The 15,505-nt window shown below is 45.0% G+C and overlaps 2 long non-coding RNA genes across 3 annotated transcripts in view; one reads left to right on the top strand and one right to left on the bottom strand.

Moving 5' to 3' along the window:
- Positions 1–15,505, top strand: part of LOC108387463 (uncharacterized) — an 81,325-nt gene that overhangs the window by 26,823 nt on the left and 38,997 nt on the right. The window lies entirely within an intron of this gene.
- LOC140846807 (uncharacterized) lies at positions 2,123–14,153 on the bottom strand. The gene is made up of 3 exons (XR_012126242.1): positions 14,120–14,153; positions 12,817–12,928; positions 2,123–2,277 (listed from the first exon to the last, which is right to left on the bottom strand). It is a non-coding gene; the product is annotated as an uncharacterized lncRNA (long non-coding RNA).

The raw sequence follows: 15,505 nt of genomic DNA, 5'->3' as shown, positions 1-15,505 counted from the left end.
ACCTTGGGCACTCTGTGCTGCTCTAAGGAATTCTCACATCACTGCCCACCATATCTCATGACCAGGGGTCAGGCCCAGCACTCGTGTTTCCTCAGTGCTCTGGGGGGTTGCCCTGGGGACACCAGCCTACAGATTCATGCACCCTCCCTGTGAGCCCGGGAGCTTTCCAGTTCTGCTTATGGGGGCTGGGCTGGTGGATAACAACAGGCAACAAAGTGGGACTGCTGGATTGCACCCAGATCCTGTTCTCCGCCACACCAAGAAGTGCAGGCAAGCAAACAGTGGTGCTGGCTGACTCCTCTGATCCCAGATTGCCTCCAGTGGTTTCCTTGCCAAGTGGTTGATATTTAGTTCTAAAACTTAGGTTCCTTCACTTCTGGTCTAGTTACATTTTAAACTGCAAGGCTTTTTTTTTTTCCTGCATCTCAGCCAGGGAGTCCGGACCTGGCTGTCTCGGTGATACTCGTCCCCAACCCCTCTGCTGGTCACTGTGCTGAAGATGAGCTTCCCATGGTTACAGTGTGTCTGTCTCTCCTGCTGTTTTGTTTGTGTTTTTATTACATTTAATCTTTCTGTCCCTCATTATGTACATGTTGCTTACTTTGGCCTTCGTTCTTCTTCAGGGTGAAATGCTCTGGGTGTAGGTGTACATTTGGTATGTAGGCAGGAGGAGGTAGATTCAGGCTCTTTCTAATTCCGCCATTTTCCTTTTCATGTTCTTAACACACAGAAAGGTCTGGGATGAGATGGTCATCAATGCCAGGTTTAGTTGTGGCATCATATACCTGACACAGTTCAAACACAGAATCATTAATCTCTGGGATGTGGGTGATCCAGTGTTTCTAGGTCACATGGGAGCCTCTCTTCAGTGTGCTATTCTAAGCTAAACTTGGAAAAATACCAAAGAGATTCTTAGAGATTGATAAGAGCGGCTCCCTCTCATGCTCTGCCTTGTGCTGAATGCTTGCTTCTAAGTCAAAGAATAGAGGTTACGCTCTGGTTGGCGCATCCAGTGCACTAATGAGAATAAACGTACCAGTGAACAGAGTCAGGAGTAAAGTCGAGTCTTAGCCATTCAGGCTAGTTGAGTTGGAAGTCAGCATTTGGGAAGAATCCGAGGAAAGGACACTAACCCCACCTCATTCCAGGTGTTCTTTCTATATAGAAAGTACCCACATTTTTACCTTCTAAGAGCTAATCTCTGTTAAACTACAGGAACAGTTCTGGGCCATCCCCTTAGGCCCCAGAACTCCTGGTACCTAGGAGCCCTTGCTGTTTTGATTGATTTAAAATGATCTGGGTGTGTTTGTGTTTTCTCTGTGTATAGGTGTATGTATGTGTGTATTTGGGTATGTGAATGAATAGTCCCTGCATAGTTCAGCGGGGACATAAGCTCTGTATGTCTCCCTCTCCTTGGGTTCTTCCACAGGGATCTTGCATCTTTTGCAGCCAAAGCAGGCTTTGATAGAATCCCTGGCTCCCATCTAGATGATTTCTTTGGACATTTCAATTTTCTGATTCTTGTTCTAAAATAACAACTGAAATTTTAAAATACCATTGTTTTCCATTGAAATCTCTGTAAAGTTATTGGACTCTGTGATTGTTATTTACCTGAAATAATTAATTAAATCACAGTCATCCCTTATTAAATTTCGTGCATTTTCCCTTATAAAGATTGTCTGTTCAGATTGAACTCTCTCAGTATTTAGCATTATGATATGAAATTCGTAATTACAACTTTTGGAAAAAGAAAGAACTAAGCCCACAGAAGAATGAGAAAGATTCATTATGTAGCAAATTTGATTATAAAAAGAGTTGCCCTTTTTAGTGTAAATGTTCACATCTGTGTTAACAAAGAATCCCAGGAGACCACATGGCTACTGTGTGCTGCTCCACACCAGCTAGAGTTCACGGAGGCCTGAGACTCTCATTCATCCCTTAATTCCCAGGGCTCACCCTGAGCTGGGCCAGCCTTGGTGGTCAGTGTTTATATTCAAACACAGATCTTGGTTCCCCGTGCTTAAATTTGCTGGCAGTAGATTTTTTTTGTCATTATTATTAGTAGACATGTTCATGTATTGATATTATTCATATTTTCTTAAACAATTACATACATCACCATCTATATAATCATCAAGTGACTTTATTTATTTATTTATTTATGTCCAGAGATTGTGAGATTTCAGTGGGTCAGCGGTTCTCATGTATGAGAACAGAGCATAATTCCTCATCTGTTTCTGATTCTTGTAGGTCTTAGAAGGCCAGGCAGGGTCCCATCTGTAAAAATGAAAATTCCTGTGAAAATGCCTCAAGGGCTGGCTTTTAAGGTGTCTCTGGGAGGTCTCAGCTATTGATGATCCAATCAGAATCATGCAGTCATATTGGACATCTGTTTGTCCTCAGAGGGGCTTATTCTGATTCTAGCAACTTCAGTCACTGGGAAACTATTGGATCCTAACCTAAGACAGAAAGATCACCACACAGAGGGACAGACGTACCATTTTTGGAGCAGCATCTGCACTACACTCACTGCCGTATGTTCACTGTGCTGCATGCCCCCTGTTCCAGGTGCCAGTGGGTAATGCCTAGCTCATGGACTCCTCAAACAGATGCTTAGTAAAAGACTTAAAAACACAACTTTTCTCTCCCTGGTATAAAAATATTGCATATTTATTTTTATAAGTACAAGAAAGCATAAAGAAGAAAATAGCAAGTAATTAATCTCTTCACCTACAGATAATCGTGGAAATGTACCATTTCCCCACCTATGGTATAATTCTCTTCTTAAATTGTCCTATTCTCAGAGTAGAGAAATTTACATGCATCATTCCAGTACTGGGGAGACCCTCAGATGAGGGTCATCCTTTCTGACTTAGCTCCTCCAGCAGATGAGGGGTGCCTAATATTTGAGGAGCTACACTCGAAGTTTCTATACCATGATGGGTTGGTTATAGAGACCTGCCACAGTGGAGGGGACGTTTGGGAAGTGACCCTCGATGCCGGGGGACTCTCAGAGAGACAGACACAAGAAGACACAGGAAGTACAGCCATCCCTTCTTCCAGAGAGGAGGAGGGGTACCTCTGGATTACGTCTGTCAGTCCCTTCCTGACCACAGCTGTATCTTCGTCGTTAGAAAATGCCCCTTGTTTGCTGCAGGAATACTGCTGTGCTGAATTAATACCAGGAGCAGCTCTATGGTCAGGAATGATGGAGCGAAGTTAATGAAGCTGGGCGTAGGGAAGGGAGAGAAACGCAGGGAAGGTGTTAGAGAGTTAGTCCCCAGGAGGAAATGCCCTGAGCTTAGATGGCTGCTTTCCCATTACTGCAAGGTCGGCGTGATGAACATGCCAGTGAGTCGGGGTTGAGGTGAGAGGCTGCTTCACTTTACTTTATAAAAGTAGACCTGCGATGTCCAGAGACAGACAGGGGTAACCTTCCATCACCATGTGTAGGAACCATGAATGTTCTATTGTGGTGGGAATAAAACAGCCAGCCTTGTTCATTAAGTAATAGAATCAAAGTAGACTTTTTAAACAAAAAATAGAGGAGAGACTGACCAGAGACTGTCTTCCGGACAGTGGCAGGAAAACGTGATTTGGCTGTCCTTGCGGTGGGGACACCTACTTGACTTCCAGAATAGCAGGTGCAGGTGGGTCAGATAACTGTTCAAGGGGTTTTTGGTCTAGGGAAGATGCTCACTGTATTTTCGGAATTTAAAAGTTTACAGCTTTCTCTTAATCCACTAGATCATACCACTTCCCAAGTAACTCCTAAGACCTAGCCACCACCATCACTTTCTTAGCGCACTTGTAAGAATGACAAAGGCATGCTTGATGGGTTATGGCGTAAAGTTTTACTAGAAATATAAAAATCATGACAGCATGTCCTGAGTGAGATACAGAAATACACTTGCTAATTATTACTGAAGAGAGCATGACTAATGCAGAAACAGATGCTTTAAAAAATAAAAGGTCACAGCATTTCAGACTATTAAAGCATTTATGTAGTGAATATGCTTAGATTTCTTTGTCTCTGCTTAATCTCCATCCTTCACACATACGCAAGGAGAAGCCATTATCAGAGGCACTTAACTACCCAGGCGCAAGAGTTGATAGAAATGGTCAGAACAGGCAGAGTCTCCTGAGTGTGATTGCTGTCATTTCAAATCTGAGGTGAATGGAGACCCCCAAACATTATAAATCATTACAAACCATTCAAATGAAACTGGCTATGTACATAACAACTTAAAAAATACCTTTTTCCCCCCCAGCATAGGCCAACAAGTTGCAATGATTAATCTTTAGCTGCTATTAGGTAAAGCTAGTAACAATCCTAAAGTATTTTTTTAAGAAAAAAGATACATACCTTAAATGGTACAGCCAATCTGGAAAACAGTTTGGTAGTTTTTTATAATGATAAAGATAGATTTACTATATGACCCAGCAATTTCATTATTAGGTACCTACCCAAGATAAATGAAATACATGTCCACATGTATGAAAATGTTCATAGCAACATTATGCACAATTACCAAAAATGTGGAAATAATCAAAATGTAAACTGTGCTGTATTTACTCAATGGAATATTATTCAGCCATAAAAAAGAATGGAGCACCGACACATGACCTGGATGAATCACAAACATATTATGATGAGTATAAGAAGCCAGTCACAAAAGACCATGTAGTGTATGATTCCATTTCATGAAGTTTCAAAAAAAGGCAAGTCTGTAGTTATATGGAGACTGCATACACACACACACACACACACACACACATAATTATTTATACTTATATAGTTACATGGTTACATGGTTGCTGGACCTGGGGAGGGAATGGGAAGTGACTCCAAATGGGCACAAAGTTTCTTTTTAGGGAGATGGAAATACCCTAAAATTAGATTGGACTGATGACTGCACAGCTCTATAAATGTCCTGAAAACAATTTGACTATGCATTCAAGAGAATCAATCTATATACAGGTATGTACATTATACCTCAATAGAGTTTTTTTGTTAAAGCTACATATTTCTGTGCTGCCAACCATGTTGCCAGACTTACTTTTCCTTTTTTCTTTGGCTGGCTTTTTCTTTAGAGACTTCCAATAAAGAGCATGCCCTGGGCTATGTTCCTGTAGACACATTCAAATATCTTTGACTCTGAAGGAGGCCCCTCAAGTCAAATTTTCCTAGATAATATCACAGACATCACATGATCAGTTGGGGTTATTTTAAAATGCATTTCAGAAGCAATAAAGTAAAAAAATTTTCTGCAGAAGAACATTTGCTGGCAGGAATTCCCAATTGGCCTTTAGAAATTTGCCTTTTGGTGGAACACTCATGTGTCTATAGGCGTGGCAGGCAGGAACCTGAAGATGGCAACCAAACAATAAAAAATCCATTAACCTGCTCACTGCTTCTTCTGGAGCAAAGAGCTTGACATTTACCGATACGATGCTCAACTGTATTGAGTATATAAAGCAGATACACTCTGTAGAGGACTCTGAAGCTGTTAAATAAGAATGAGGTGGTTCCACACCAATTGACGTAGGTGGAGAAGTTCATGGAATAAGAAAAACAGAGAACTGAAAAACATGAAAAAGTGCATAAAATGGCTCAAACATGTGCATGTGTTTATATAGGATACCCCAGGCTGCCTCCAGCAGTGATGGGAGATGGAATTGGTTGAGGAAGAAGTAAGACAGGGTCTTTTGTTCATTTAGCTTGGACTCTTCTGGATTCATTTTTAAAAATAAGAATGTGCTAATTGTATAAGTAAAAGGAAAGATTGCAGGTGCGACTGAGTGTGTCTTTGCCTGTACCCTGAGCTTTAACTCCTCAGGGAATGGCACAGCTCTATGCCCCAATGCTAGGGTGGGGAAATACTCCAGGCGCGCTCAAGGGCTTCACACCGTATTTGGAAAGCTGACCACATAGTAGTGTGTCTGGTCTGTGCAGCTGCTCAGTGGGCACTGTGGGTTGATCAGGCTGATCTGGCTAATGAAACACTTCATTGAGCATGTTGTCTATTGGATTACAAGCATTTTCCATTTTAGCTAAGACTGGATTAATACACTGTGAAACAAGGTGATAGTTTATCCTGGAAAGCTGTTCAATAGAAAAATCCACATAATGGTCTGGGCCTGATTGTTTTAAAAGGTGGATTTATCCCTTTTATCCTAAGAGTTTTGTGCCCACAAGCACTAGTAGAGGAACATTCCTGCCAGCCCTTCCATTTATAACCTCTCCCTCTTTTTAAAAAGCTACATTTGTTTTAAAATTTCTTGCCCCAGGAAAACCTCTTTATAAACAACTCTTTATGTTCTCCACGTGACCCTTTGTCAGCCCGTACATCAAGAGAAAATTGCTTGGATGGCCTCTTCAGTTTGTCTCTGCTCCAGGGTTCTCCGGGGGCCTGAAGGGGAGCATCTTAGCTCATGGCGCAGACAAAATATTTTCCATCCTCCAAAGTCCTATTCACTTGGAGCAGAGGTCAGTAAACCATAGCCCCTGGAGGCAAATCTAGCTCCCAGTCTATTTTTGTACAGTTCATGAGCTAAGAATGGCTTTTGTATTTTCAAATGTTGGAAAAAAGTCAAAGAAGAATACTATTTCATGACAATTGAAAATGATGTGAGATTCAACTTTCAGTGTCTATAAATAAAGTTTTATGGGGTCATAATCACATCATTCTTTGTATTCATGCTTTTACTTTATAAGAACAGAATTTAGTAATATGGGTGACTGTTTAGCTATCTGGGAAGCATACCAAATTACTTCTCCTGAAATTAGCTTCATGGGCCCCATAATGGGTATTCAGAGTAGGAAAACGCCAGTCATAGCTGATTGTGTGACAACATCATCCTTAAAGCATAGCACTACATTTGCTCATTTCTGAGATGCTATTCATTGTAATATACACCACGGATTTAATAGTAGCTTTTCTAGAATAAAGAGAAACCCACCAATTGCACAATACTTGCTCATTTTAGAAATGCTAATGAGCAAATATGTTAATTATCTTAATGTGATGGTCTCACCCCCTGGGGGCTGGGTCAAGGTTCTACTCACTTTTACAATGCCAGGTTCTCACAAAGAGCTCCAAGATGTCAGGAACCCTAGAGCAGGGTTTTGCAATCATTAGTGGGTTGTGACATCAATGTGGTGGACCTACTTCTGGCATTTTAAATATGAAATAGAACAAGGTAAGACTAGACAGATAGAGTAGAAAGACCAGAGCAAACTACAACATAATACAAAAAAGAGAACATAAGCACCACAGAGTGTAAGTTTCATTTCAGTTATAAATATGTGTGATGGAAACATTTCTTTCCTTGGGTTGTAGTAAAACAAAAGTTTGAAACCCCTGACCTAGTGGATGTGTTTGAGCTCTGCTCAGCAGTGTATTAAAAGAGCAATCATGTAATGTGCTATGATGTTGAACAAAAGCAGGCACTGAGAACTGGACTGTCCAGGAGGACAGTCAGCCCACCACAAGTGCTTCCCCAGCACCTGCCATGGGCTTTGCAAGCTGGGCTGATGTGGGTTAAATTGAAGTATTTCCAGAATCTCTTACCTGACCTTAATGCATCTCCATATCAGTAGGTGTTTTCCAAGGGGCGGAGAGAAGTGGTCCATCTCCATAGCAATAGGTAATTACAAGGGGGAGCAGGGCATATCTGGACTGCATAGGAAGGGTGTAGTACCTTTTTGCAGCCGGATCATGAGACACACAGGTGAGCAGAAGTGGACGACTGTTTGTGAGAAATGAATGGGTTTCTCCCTCTTTATTTCTCCCTTTGACTGGTTTCGGTTTTAAAGGTATTTTGCCTTGGATGGGAAAATATTTTCCCCCTGGAGTTAGATTTGGTGGTAATCGACAGGACCTCTGAACCCAAAATCTATCTTAATGGGTGCGACTGGTGGGCAGGCTACCCCTAGAGATGGTGGGGAGATGCATGGAACCACCCTGTGGATGGTGGGGAGGCCCCAGGGGCTGCAGCAGTGGAGAGTGGAGCTTCACATGGGAGCCCCCTATCTGTGGGGCTTCCAATTGAGGAGCCCCTAGTGGGGAATTGCTTTAGGATAAAGCACCTCCTAGAGGGGTGGGGTGTTCCCCAGAATTGGGGAAAGGTGGAGACACCACAAGCTGTGGAATTAGCCCTCTGTGAGATAGAAGACTGCTTAGAGGCCCTGAGTGGCTGTGTAGCAACTGGAATTGTGGGTTGTGTCTTTCTTGAGGTAGTGGAAAGGGTTATTGAAGACATCACGTTGGCATCACTTGGAGGAACTGGGTGATAACCTGTGGGATGCTCTTAAGAGAGACAGTTCTTGAGAAGACAGGTCCCACTCCTGGAAGATGCGTTAGCAGTGAGGGAGGAGGCAGCTGGAGAATGCGTGTTGCAGGAGGTCGTGGGGGGGTGGGGGGAGGAAAGAGCCGTGTCTTCAGCCCTGGAGATAGTAAAGGAGATGTTGGGAGAAGATAAGGGGGTGGGGCCGAGGGCCAATCTTTTGCTGAGGCCACTACCCAAGGCACCACCCTCTCCTGTATTAAAGGCCCACCCCGTTGTATCTAAGAAGAAAAAAACCCTCAACAGCCACAGGCTCCTCAGGGGGAGGAGCTGCCCCCTCCCCAGGCTGTGGAGCCCTCCATGCTCTGCCCCGTACCCAGGATGAGCTTGTGGACATGAGCGTCTGGTTTCGCAGAAGCCGTTGGACCTCTGCCTACATGGCTTTGGCGTCTCTGGGATATGGGGGTGGAAAACATTATTATACCTGGTTCTGAAATGGGTAGACTGGCTTCCTTGATGACTCATCTTTCCCTCCAGCAGTTGTTTCAAAGTGCCCATCACACCTCAGGGGATCAGATGCTTCTGGATTGGCTGACAGCAGCCCTCAGGGCGGTTAGGCCTAATCAGGGAGATTTACCGTACTTACCCACTAGCTGGAACATGTACGCAGAGCTCCAGCAGGTGTTATGGGAGGTAGACATGAAAAATTTCATCTGTAGTATGGACCCCCAGGGGCCCAATGAGGAGTTGTTCACAGTAAGAATGAGAAATCTGGTGCTGCATACAGTTCCCACATCTCCCTATGGGACCACTCTTGCCCCCCACATAAAGCAACCCATAAGTGGGGCTACTTGTACTTTAGCAGATCTGGGGAGAATGAAACAATAAGAGCACAGAAGGAAGTACAGGCTACAACTAAAGGAGAGGTGCAAAAGACACCCTGAAGGTCTCAAGAACCCAGATGTGGGTTAATTTGATAAAGGCCGGGGTAGTGAAAGAAAAACTTGATAGGCGGCCCAATAGGATCTTTTTAGAATGGTGGCACCAATTAAAGCCAGAGCAGCAGTTCCAGCCGCTGAGGTCCAGGACATGGAAACTGGAGTCAAGGTCTCATGTCCGGCCTGTGTCCCTGCAAAACTTCTGGGAGACAGTACTCAGGATTCACCTAGGCCCTCAGCCCCACAGGAGGATGATTGGGCATTGTGGTTCGACTAGGTGGGGGTCAAGGTCCCCACCTTGGGGGATGTGATGGGGACCAGAGGCCACATGTAGAATTAGCAATTCATTGGTCCCCTGTGAATGCACAATGTGTCCTGACAGTGGCAGACACAGGAGCTGAGTTTTCTCCATTTTTATAGCAACCCTGAGCATTTTCCCAGTACCCCGGCTGTGATAGATGGCTATGAGGATAAGGGAATTAGAGTGAAGAAAGCCCAAATCTCATTGGGGGTAGGGCATTTAACCCCAAAGGAATACACTGTGTACATTTCTTCCAACCCTGAATATATTTTGGGGGTAGATATCCTGCAGGGCCTGTGGTTACAGACCACTACAGGTGAGTTCAGACTGAGGGTACGTGTGGTAAAGGCAGTTATGAGGGACATGCGCAGCACCTACCTGTAGCTCTTCCTGTAACTTGGCATGTGACAAATACTAAGCAGTATAAATTGCTTAGGGGGCACAAGGAAATTGGAGAAACTCTAAAGGAGTTGGAGGAAGTGGGCATCCTAAAGCCCACTCATAGTCCATTTAATTCCCCAGTGTGGCCAGTGAAAAAGCCAGGTGGCTCCTGGTGTGTGACTGTGGACTACAGGGAATTAAATAAAGTCACACCCCCTTTGCATGCCTCTGTCCCCTCCATAGCAGCCCTTATGGACACCCTCAGACATGAGCTAGGGACGTATCATTATGTAGTAGACCTTGCTAATGCTTTCTTCTCTACTGACATAGCACAGGAAAGCCAGGAACAGTTTGCCTTCAAGTGGGAATGCTGGCAGTGGACATTCACTGTCCTTCCACAGGGATACCTCCACAGTCCCACCATTTGTCATGGACTTATAGCCCAGGACTTGACACATGGAAGAAACCACAAATGGTACAGCTGTACCACTACATTGAAGATATGCTCACATCCAATTATCTCGCAGATTTAGAAGGGGCAGTTCCTAGACTGTTGCAACATCTACAGGAGAAAGGATGGGCTGTGAACAGCACCAAGGTTCAGGGACCTGGTTTGTCTGTAAAGTTCTTGGGAGTTGTCTGGTCAGGTAAAACTAAAGTTATCCCAGAAGCAGTCATAGACAAGGTCCAGGCTTTCCCTATCCCTACCACTGTGGCAGTATTAAAAGAGTTTTTGAGTCTTTTGGGCTACTGGAGAGTGTTTATCTCACACTTGAGATAAATTCTGAAGCCCTTATACTGGTCAGGATGAAAGGGCATCAGGTGGGACTGTGATGAGACATGTATAGCTGCTTTTACTTCTGCTAAGCCAGCACAGAAGACTGTACAGGCCTTGAGTATAATGGACTCATCAAGGCCCTGTGAGCTACATGTTCATGTAATGGAAGATGGTTATGGATGTGGTCTTTGGGAGTGGCTTGAATGGCAAGCCACTCAATTGGATTCTGCTCACAACTATGGAAAGGAGCAGAGTACAACTTGATAGAGAAACAATGGGCTGCTGTGTACCACACCTTGCTGGCTATAGAGCCCATCATGAGAACAGCTTCGACCAAGGTAATAACCACCTATCCCATCACGGGGTCAGTGAGAGACTGGACCCAAAGGCCATGGAGTGGCATGGCACAGACCCCTACACTGGCCAAATGGGGTGCATATTTACAGCAGCATAGTGCCCTCTCCGCTAGCTCATTAAGTGGAGAACTCCAATGCTTACTGGGGCCAGTGACATATACCAGTGGAAAACAGGAAGAACTTGCTTTTGAACCACTGGTAGCCAAGAGACCTTAGCAGGATGGAAAAGCCCCTGTACCTGAAGATGCTAAGTATACAGATGGCTCCAGTGATGGGCAGCCTCTGAAGTGGAGGGCTATGGCTTTCCATCCTAAGAATGAGATAATATGGATGGAAGATGGGTGGGGGGAGAAGAGTCAGTGGGCTGAATTGTGGGCAGTATGGCTTCTGATCACTCAGGAGCCCTCCCCTATAGTTGTCTGCACTGACAGTTGGGCAATCTATCTGGGCTTGACCCTGTGCCTACTGACATGGTACCATGCCAACTGGATGGTTGCCATTGACCTATGAAGAAGTCAGCAGCAGAGCCTGGAAAGAGTGCCTTGTGTGCTCTAAGAGGGACTTACACTGGGTCCTGCAGCAACATAGGACAATAGTAAAGGAGTTGATACCCCTTGTCATTATGTTATGACAGATTATGTTGGGCCTCTGCCCATATAAGAAGGGTATCAGTATGCTATAATTGTGCAGACATGGCTACTGGACTGTTGGTTGCTTTTCCTGCATGTCATGAGGATCAACAAACCACAAAAAGGTGCCTAGAGCAGCTCTTTGCAGCCTATGGCCAGCTGCAGGTGATTGAGAATGATCAAGGCACCCACTTTACTGGACATGCATTACAAGAATGCGTGCAGTAAGAGGAGAAAAAGATGGCAGCATGAGTAGTGTGGTGGAAATCTCCTCCCAAAACCACATATATTTTGAAAGTACAGCAAATACAACTATTCCTAAAACAGTGACCAGAAGTAGAAGTACACCAGCTAGTCTACATCTGGGAGAAGTCAGCATCTCATGGAAAAGAGTAAAGTGCAAAGCTGCAACCTGGTGGAACCCAAGCACCCCGCCTACCTCACTCACCGGCAGGAGAAAAAGAATCAGAGCAGGGAAGGAGTGGAAGCACAGGGCTGCTAAATGACCAGCCCTAGTAATCTGCCCCAGGAGCACAGACATACATTGCATAGTGTTCTGGAGATTAGAGGAGCTGAAAAGCAAAGTCAGAGATGAAGACTGCAAACAGGTTCCCACAGCCAGCTGCCCTGGGACAAAGAAAAGCAGGTGCTTTAAAATTCTTAAAGGGACAAGGGTTGAACAGGTGAACAAAATCGTCCTGATACACTGTAAGTGTGGGGAGAGGAAATCTTGGAGCAAAATACCTCTAAAAACAGAAATCCGTCAAAGGGAGAAATAGAGTTTAAAACCCATGTATTGCTTATAAAGTGCAGTCCAGCAATGGCTCTCCCCTGCTCTGGAAGAAGCAAGCAAGCAATAAGCCGGCTCCTCCCCTTAAACTCTCAGGTTCAGACACACCTTTGGTTGCCCAGGTAATTACCCATTGACATGGAGATGAACTGCTTTCCACCCCTGACGATATGCAAGTACACTAAAGCCAGGCTAGATGCTCTGGGAATGTTACAATTTTACCCACAGGCCAGAAATCTCACCTTACAATCTACTGTTCCCCTTCTTCCACAGTGGTCCCTGGGTGAGAAAACTGGAGCATTGTAACCAGACTAAAGACATAACAATAGCAATAGCAATAAAATTATGACAAACCTCAAGCCGGAGGATTCAACCAGGTTCAAAATCTTATTCAGATTAAGTCCATAGCTGGTCCATTCCATAGGGAGGCAGTAGCTGAGGGTTCAGAGCAATCATCATGTGGCAGCTGCAGACAGAGGACCCATTTAGGCCACAATGACTGTAGGAGGAAATAATCTTAAGGGCATTAAGATACATGTTTTAATGACACAAGCATAGGCAAATCTTGTCCATCATGTAGGATACATGCAAGAGAGTGATCTTGTGATAAAGCAGTGGCAGGAAAGGGATCTCGTTCTGGTCTAGTATAACAGATTTCACCTCCCTCCCTGTGAGAATTACACATGGGTCAATTTATAGGGCTACAGGAAGTATGTACACTCATCATAAAGATAAAACAAAACGTCCCCACAAGATGCTTTTACCTCCTGGATGTTTTGGATACACTACTGTGACCTTTGGAGACCATTCAAGTGTTATTCCAGGAATACACAGGAAGCCAGCTTCCAGGCCTTTCCCCCAAGGTGGCCGAAGAGCCAGCCATCACTTGTCCATGTGTTAATATGTCCAGGGACAGGTCCATTCAACAGTGTCTCCAGGGCTTAATGCAGTGGGGGCTGGCAGCAGGATGTTGCTCTGCTGGCCATATCCTGGCTTCAATAACTCCTCTTTGGCTTGAAAGTATAACTGCATAGGAGAGGCGGCAAGGTGTGTGAGCACATCCACAGGGCTTCTCATTCAAATGCTGCAGTGTGATGCTGAAGTATGTCTCTCTCCCACCTAAGTCCCTCTCTCTCCCACCTAAGTCCCTCTCTCTCCTCACTAACCCTCTCAATAATCCTCTCTTTCTCCTGTATAACATTTTCCACTATCTCTATGAAAAGAGACCATACAATACCAGCCGCTACACAGTCCCCTAAGGTCTGCAAGCAGTCTTCCAACTCACAGAGGGCTAATTCTACAGCTTCTGGTGTTTCTGCCCTTCCCTTCTGGGGAAGGCCCCACCACCCTAAGAGGTACTTTACCCTAGCCCAATTCCCCAGTCAGCATTCCGAACTTGGAAGCCCCACAGCTGGGGGGATAATAACAGGTGAAGCGGCACCCCCTCCTGCTGCATCCACTGGGGCCTACGTACCATCCATATGAGCAGCCCTCCCAAAGGTCACACCCATTATGACAGATTTCGAGTTCAGAGGCACCCTGCCAACTGCCACCAGATGTAAGTCCAGGGAGAGGAAATTCCAGGACAAAATAATACCTCTAAAAACTGAAATCAGTCAAAGGGAGAAATAAAGTTTAAAACTTTCTTATTGCTTACAAACTGCAGTCCAGCGCTGTCCCTCTCTCCCCTGCTCCAGAAGAAGCAAGCAAGCAAACAAGCAAGCCAGCCCTTAAACTCTCAGGTTCAGACACGCCCTTGGTTGCCCAGGTAATTACCCACGGACATGGAGATGAACTTCTCTCCACCCCTGAGGATATGCAAATGCACTAAAGCCAGGTGAGATACTCTTGAGATGTTACAATTTTACCCACACACACTCAGCCTAGTTGGCTGGGAACTTTAAGGACCTTCAGGCATGCTATTCCCCTTGTTGGCAATGCAGCTCTGAGGCCCCTCACCATGATAAGCAGCCTGCTGTTCCTTCCTCTACGCCAGCACCTGCATGCATACTGGCTGTCCCTGCCATTAATGAAGACCGGTCAGAGGGCAACCCTGCCTAGAGCAACTGCACATCTTAACGCAGAGGCTTCTCCCTTCAAGGCGCTAACTGGTCCAGACCCAGAGGCTGCTCCCTCTGTGTGGTTGACTGGCACAGACAGTGGAGATGGATGCAGAGACTGGGAGGCAAAAAGGGGCTTTTTCCTTGTGGCAGACACGTGCTGCTGGCCTGAAACCCCCACAAGTGTCCTAGGTCATCCCAAGGATCGCCAGGCCCATGCAGCTAAGGGGATTAACCCAGAAGCTGCTCCCTGCAAACCTTAACCAGCACAGACAGCAGAGACAGGTGCTGAGACTGGGAGCCATGAAAAGGCTTTGTACTCATGGCAGACACACGTGCCACTCCCCTGTGACCCCTGCCATCACCCTAGGCCATCCTGAAGGCTGCGCCACCCACAGCAGTTTATGGGGTTAATCCAGAGGCCACTCCCTGTGCATGATTAGCTGGCACAGAGAGCAGAGACAGGCACAGTGACCGGCAAGCAGGAAGGGTCTTTGTTCTCCCAGATGACACATGCACCACTCGCCTGTGACCACTCCCATCACTCCACGACCATGAAAAGGCACAAGAAACTTGTTCACTCCAAAATCCCTCAAACACCAGAAAGAGGGCTCAGTGAGACTGAAATGACCAATCTTCCTGAAAGAAAATTCAAAATAAAAGTCATAAGCATATAAATCAAGTATAAAAATCAAATGAATAATCATATCTGACTTGATTGTTTATAGTTCATGATGCGTGATCAAAACTGAAAGTTTCTGTGATATGACTGCCCTTGCACTGTTCACCATGTAAGAACTTATTCACTATGTAAGAACTTGTTCACCATGTAAGAACTTGTTCATTACGCTTCAGAAGATTGGAGACTGTTGAGAATTAGGCTTGGGGTTGATTAATGATTGTGCATCGAGTCCCCTATACAGAATTTTATTGTTGTTAACAATCATTTGATCAATAAATATGAGAGATGCCCTCTCAAAAAA

This window comes from Manis javanica, chromosome 16 (assembly GCF_040802235.1).
Source record: "Manis javanica isolate MJ-LG chromosome 16, MJ_LKY, whole genome shotgun sequence".
Taxonomy (NCBI): domain Eukaryota; kingdom Metazoa; phylum Chordata; class Mammalia; order Pholidota; family Manidae; genus Manis; species Manis javanica.
Note: the sequence above shows the minus strand (reverse complement) of the source record. Positions and strands in the feature narration are given on the sequence as shown.